We start from the raw sequence: 6,816 nt of genomic DNA, 5'->3' as shown, positions 1-6,816 counted from the left end.
AGTACCAATTATGTAGGAACAGATTACCCTAATTTCATCAGATCAAAAGCCAGCTCTTCACAATTTTATGTATGAGTGTGGTGTTAGCAGAAGCTCTATTACTCTGGTTATTAATGGGCATAAAGGATGTTTATTGAAAGATGTATAGTTCATTGAACACTCTGAACTGAGTTTCTCAGAAGTCAAGGATTTGTTTTCTGTGCTCAATATCACGGAAAACACTTTCCATTTTAGTCATCGTATTTACTATGTGCTGCTTCTCATATCTGTCATCATGCTGTTCTTCTTGCCTCATGTTTTCATCCTTTTATCTCTGTACATTAGGTTATTTTGATCCAGGCTTTTATTTTCTTTCAGTTCGGTAATTAATAGAGCTGACTTCACCCCTTTTATGCCCATGCTGAATTTGCCTCATTTCTATTTTGCTTTTCAATTCATACGTCAGCAGAGATCTCTAGTTACAATAGCTTCATGTTTCCTGGAAGCTGTGCGTCATGGGGCCAAATTTATACCTGGTGTATTTTCCATTGACACAAAATCACTTCAAGAATGAATCATCCTTATGTTTTCGTTCATCTGGTCTTTTTTTCCTCAGACAATGTTCATTTGTATCAACCATGTAACACTTGTAGTCATTTGAATTATACGAAATCAAATTATGTTTTGGGGACTTGGCAAAGACAACAACAATGAAATAAAATTATGAAAGTCACAGATCCAGGCTAGACCTGTTTCTTTGAAACAGTGTACGTAGTACTCACAGTAAGTACTAAATCTTATTGCAGTCTATTTTTCACTGTCTTGAAAAAAAGGAATGTAAGATGGGAGAGCAGATTTTAGAGATAATCTTGCATTTTTGAGTACAAAAGCTTAAGATGTCTCTGACTACCATGCAGAACAAAACATGGCTAGCAGTCAATTAGATTTAAAATGATGCACACTTAAAAAACCTATAGAACAACCATTTTGTGATCTGTTATGGGTGCTTAATATGGAGGTAAACAACGGAACTTTCCATTGTGTTTGTAAATAATGCTAGAAAACGAAACATAAAAATAGGTAAAAATATGACCAAAGGTGCAACTTATTTAAATCTAGTGATTCGCTCCTCAAATGCTTGCTATCAGTCTTAATAGACAAGCATAAGAAAAATTAATTTTTTTTGTTCTCCGTTCAGTGCCAGGTGTCGCTCTGTTCCTAAGTAGCTGATAAAGAAATAGGCTACCTCTCTGCATCTCTTGGCTGCAGTACATTCAATAAGTCTGTGGGGATGGTCCTTGCACTAATGACACAGCAGAAGGAGCTGTAAGAGGGCAGAAGAGTTTCTGAAGCTGTTTCATTGATTTCCTCCTGAGCTGAGAGGCAGCAGTACATGATCAGTTTTTGTATACTCCTTGCCAGCTGGCCGATATACCAGCACATGGTTGGGGGATCTGGGTGTGAGACTCTTCCCTGCCCAGCCTATCCACAGACAGCGAAGGCAAAGAAATTCTGGAAAGTAATTTGGATTTTATCTGGATCAGCATGACGACAGACACTGTTGTCTCCCACCACACTGAGGTTGAATTTCAACCCGCCATGAGGAGTTGGTGCCTTGCAGGGAGCACTCTGCAAAGTAAAAACAAGTTGTAGAATATAATAGTTTGATTGATGAAAGAGGAGATCTTCACATGTTAATAAAATATATTCTGAAAGAAAGTCTTCCTTCTCACATCTGTTCCTTAGTGATGCATTTTGCATAGCACCCAGCTGTTTCTTGTGAAGTCTATTTGGCTTAATAGGTGGGGCACACTCTATTTACAGAAAGAGAAATTATGGGATCTCTGGAGCCTGCTTTATGCAGTTTAAACTCCTGAGGCCGTTTCTGCCTTGTGATGGGTTGGAAAATTACCGTTAACTTTGTCATTGAAGTGAAGCAAATTGGGGCAGGATAAATACTCATGTGGATTCTGTAGTGTGGCATGAGGTCTTTGAAAAAAGTGACTGTTGCAATGGGTCCCAAACCATAAGGCACAAAGTAAGAAAGAGATGCAAGGAGAACTGGAAGGGGAGTCAAGCTGAGAGTCTTTTTAAATGCATATCTTCAGTTTCTTTCACACATATTTTCACAGAAGTAAAACTTGTGATTTCTAATCCTTGCATGCTCTCTTTTTTTTAAGCTATAAACAAAACCAGAAAAGATAGTTTGGGGTTTCATTTTAGTTGTCAAAACTCTCAGCAAATTTAATCCTAAATTCACTAAAACATTGTGTCCAAAAGAAAAAGACAAGCTTTGACAACTGTATTTTTGTAAATTTGTGGTAAAAGCAAGAAGTGACAAACATTATTCACTAAAGAGCCAGACAGAAAAATTACTCTTGTCTTACTTCTTCCTACCCAGTCATTCTGGACTGTAATTTTTGAAGATGTGAGAAACCCAGATTCAATTCTCTTGCCATTCAAGGGGATTTGAACCCATGTTTCACAACAGAGATCGCCAACCAGTATTGCATGTGTTAATCCACAGTGGATTTCTCTCAAGTACTCTTTCTAATGTTGTTGAGCATTGCACAGAATACTAAAGTCTTCGTGGAGAAAGGGTGTCTTGCCTATTTTACTGACTTTACCCTAATGGGTATTTAATGTAAAATGGACCTATTGCAATAGGAGTGATTAAGACCAGCACTTAAGGATACCTTAAAGCAGTTTAGACTCTCCCTGGGAGGTGGGACCTGAGTTTAACTGATTTTAGGAAGTGGAGGGGTCCTATATCCTTCCAAATAAGCCTAACTCCAGATATCCTGTATCTTTCAAATACTTTAAAGCTGCACTGTTAGTGTGTGTGATATAAGGAAGAGATGCTGAATATTTATTTCCTTGAATCTGCATCCTCTTGTATTGCAAGTACAAGAGCCCAAGTACTTTCCTTGTTGTTTCCTTCAAGGTTGTCCACCTGTGAGGGACCCAGAGTGAAAGATGTAAAACCTCATTGTGAAAGATGTAAGACTGCACTCGCTAAAGCCTTTAGGGAACAGACACAAGTGCCCATCACAACCTTGTGCTATCAGCCAAGCAGAGCAAACAAGCTGTTTTAAAGCAATATTTTTTTCAGCCTTAACAGGTTCTGCAGGCATGTCAGCAGCACCTCCACATCAGAGACTGATGAGAGATCAAGTAAAGTTGGCAGGAATACTTACTGTTTTGAATGATAAGCAATTATAATGGAGAAAAGAAAAAAAAGAAAAAGCAAAACCTCAAAACTACAAAGACTAATGGGGGCATTTGTACATGAATGTGACTTGCAGTTATTTATCTCCCAGTATGTGATCTTCAGCAAATTCAGATCAAGTACTGTCTTTGTTCACTGCTTTAATAGCTATAAGCCTCCCTTAAAGGAAAAACGCATTTACTTTTATCATCTTATCAACTTTATGTGAAACAAAGCCTTTCAGTCAAAAACAGCCTTGTGTCTCAAGGTGCTCTGCAAAGTAGGAGCTCTGTAAAGACTTATTGTGCACTGACATATAATAAAATGGAATGGGCAGGTGTGCTTGACAATAACTTTTACACAGTGTTTTGTCTAAAAGGCTGGAAGAGCTGTCCAGCTGTGCTGCATAATCTTGTTCTTTTTTTAATGTCAAAAAGTCAGTCTGACAGGACTAGGATGTGATGAAAAGAAGCAGCTCTTACACATTTTAGTGGACCTCTAGTTTATCAGGCTTTTGCTAAACAGTGGTAACTTGGATTATATGCAGATGGTTTCCATGTGGTGGTACTCCTGTCTTTGTGTGGCTCTGACCTGGGAATGCCATTTTCAGTATGAATAAATGTATAAAAAGCTGTTAATTGGTTCATTAAAGATTTATGTTTTGCCGAAAAACTTACTCGGTGTTTTCAGCTATTATTGACACAATGATGGCAGTTCCCAAATGCAAGTATTCCTCCACATCAGCTCAGATAAATGTTATTTAGCTGATGTTTAAATTTTTAAAACTCAAATTTAGTTTAAAAATGCAGACATCATGAAAGATAATACTTGTTTTTAAGCAACTGAAGAGGCAGGAGAGACTGAAAGAAGTTATTCTCAGACTTAATTTGAAGTGCTTGCTGCTTAGGGCACTGCATTTAATTTCAGAGTAATATCTTTGTTCTCCTTGAAGGTTTTGGAACAACATGCCCATGATAAATATTTTTTGCCTCTCTCTTTCAAATAGAGATCCAAGGCACAGCATGAACAAATGTGAATTTCATATTTGGAGAAGCATGATAAGCATTTCAAAATTTAGCCCAAATATAATCAAATATATTCCTTGTTGGAAAGAGAGCCTGTAATTAACCTACTGAAGCTTTTTACCATGGATGATCACAGTTGTTTTCATTCCTTTTAGGAACATATCATTGGAACTATGTGGCATTTCAAACTATGGATAAAACCTCATGGTTTGTGTTTTACTTTGAGAAGACAGATTTATTGCCAGAATTAAGAGTGTGCCTCCTCAGAGGCTTTGTAGGGAATACAGATTCTTTTATGAAAAACTAGGGACCTATGTTCTTTCAAATTTTCACTCCAATGACAGCATCTAGCTGTATATCCTGAGCACCATGAATCCTGGCTTTTTTGGTTCTCTGACTAGGTGTAAGCATGTCAGAGTTTTCTCAGAAGGTTTGACACTTACGTCTGTGCTACTGGGGTTCCTAAATCTCCATGGACTTTCTTTAAATAAGGCACAGCGTTCACTGTGTCTAGATATTAATAGTGACCTTGTAGTAGAGTGCTGTGTTCCCTTGCACTGGCTTTTCGTCATCAGACTAACCGGAGTAACTCAGACTGTAACCCTGAGACTTTTGCTAAGTGACGTGGAGCCTCCCAGCACAGAGGGGATGATATAGTTTGGGGTTTTTTTTCAGTCTTTTCTTTCCCTGAGAGATCTGTGTTGCTGGTCTAGGAAACATGTCTTGCTTAGGATGTCTGCTACCAGCCATGACTTCAGAGCACCTTATTTTCCTTTCCTAGTGCTTCACTTCTCTGGGCTTTAATGGGACAGTTTCTCATGGCTTGTGATTTGGTTACATTCCCACTGATGCTCAAAGGTGATTAAGCTATTCCATTCCAAATCACACAGCCAATAGATGGCAGCTGCTGATACTGCAATTTTACCCAGCACTTGTTCCATGCAAAAGCAGCTCTGCTGGGAAGGAATGGCCATGTTCTTTTAGAGAAGGCAAACAGATTTGTACTCTTAGGGGCCTCTTTGATCTTTTCTGGACTTACAAATCATGAATTCCATTCTTTATGGAAAAACTGTTCTAACAGAAGAGTTGGGGTGTGCTACTCACTTTGTTGTAGTCCCAGGCTTGGTTTTGAGGATAGTCTTTTGGGAAAGCAAAGCATATGAGAAATTCCTTTGATCCAGTTTTCATACTTGGGGTATGTATGGTAAGACCATAGCTCACTCAGCAGCACATGTCAAACAATCAAGTGGATTTCTGAGCCACAGTTGGCAAACATATGCCATCTCATTAGAAACAATTTGAAATGCTGAGCTTCAGGTGAGCATCTCTTCTTCTCCAGTGTAGAGAGAAATTTTAACCCTGAGGCTGTTGCAATGTCATGCTCCATTTGTTTGGGTAGACTTGCTCTTTTCTGTTTGCTTATGGGAAAGATACAGATTCCAGGAAAGTTGGATTGTCCACACAGTTTCACACAGCATGCATGTTGTGCTGGAGGAAGATCCCTCCAATTTTGGGGGAAGTGGCATCCTATTTGTTAGCTTTTTGTACTCATGTAGGTATTGTCCTCATTATTTATCTTCCATATTTTTCTATAGTGATGCAAGATATATATTGTCTGAAGTTTACCCTTACCAGAAGTCAACTATTTCCCTGCCCTTAAGAATGAAGGGTGTCCCCATCTGTGCTTTATCAGAGTAAACGAGTGCTCTTTTCATGCCCTAAATAGTCCATTTGGAGTAATATGTAATGCTTCTTTTCCACAGAGAAATGTAATCCGAGTCACAATCCAGCTGAAAGTAAATGTTTCTCTACAGCTTGGCATCTTTATCTATGCATTCAGACTCTAATTACATGAACTATTATCTCTCAGGTAACAGTATATCATAAGGCCAGAATTAGGGTTCCCGGATATTCAGTTATGATTTAACTCACAGGTTGTGACTTCTTGCAAAATATTAACTGGGTTCAGATTCCTGGGAGCTGATGCTGTTGTGGACTGGGATTCATGGGTGCTCTGATTCCACTGAAGATAGCAGGGGACCTATCATACTTCATGTTGTGTTGCAGTTTCAGGGGAATTTTTGTTACAGGCATTCCAATGATATTCTTATTCAGAGCACATATCTAATTTCAAACAAGCTCTGCTAGTCTAGTGCCATTAGACATATTGTTTGCACAGTTGGTCAAATTTTGAGGAGTGTTGAAAGTAACAAGTGGATTCACTTTTGTCTTTAAATTGCCAGGGAAACACAACCGTGCAGTCACTTTTTCCTATGACATTGCCATCCTCAGCCAGCTTTGTTGAAAGTATGTAACTTCAACATGTGAAGTATTGATGACTTCAGTCATTCTCTATCACATTTATAGCGAGTAAGAGAACACTGTTTGTGTTTTACAGTGAGTGAAACAATTCAGTGTACATTAAATTGCAATCATGGAAGTCAAATGGAGTTTTCTATCTACCTGAGGAGTAACAGCACCTTCAGCAAGGCAGAAGGTTTGGATGTCGGACTTGAAATATCCCAGGAGAAGGGGAAGATGAAACACTGAGGAGGTCATGGGGAAAGAGCAACAGTGTTCAGTGAGCATTTGAAAAGCGTATGC

The sequence above is a fragment of the Corvus cornix genome, chromosome 1A, assembly GCF_000738735.6.
Source record: "Corvus cornix cornix isolate S_Up_H32 chromosome 1A, ASM73873v5, whole genome shotgun sequence".
Lineage (NCBI taxonomy): Eukaryota > Metazoa > Chordata > Aves > Passeriformes > Corvidae > Corvus > Corvus cornix.
This window is presented reverse-complemented; position numbering follows the sequence as displayed.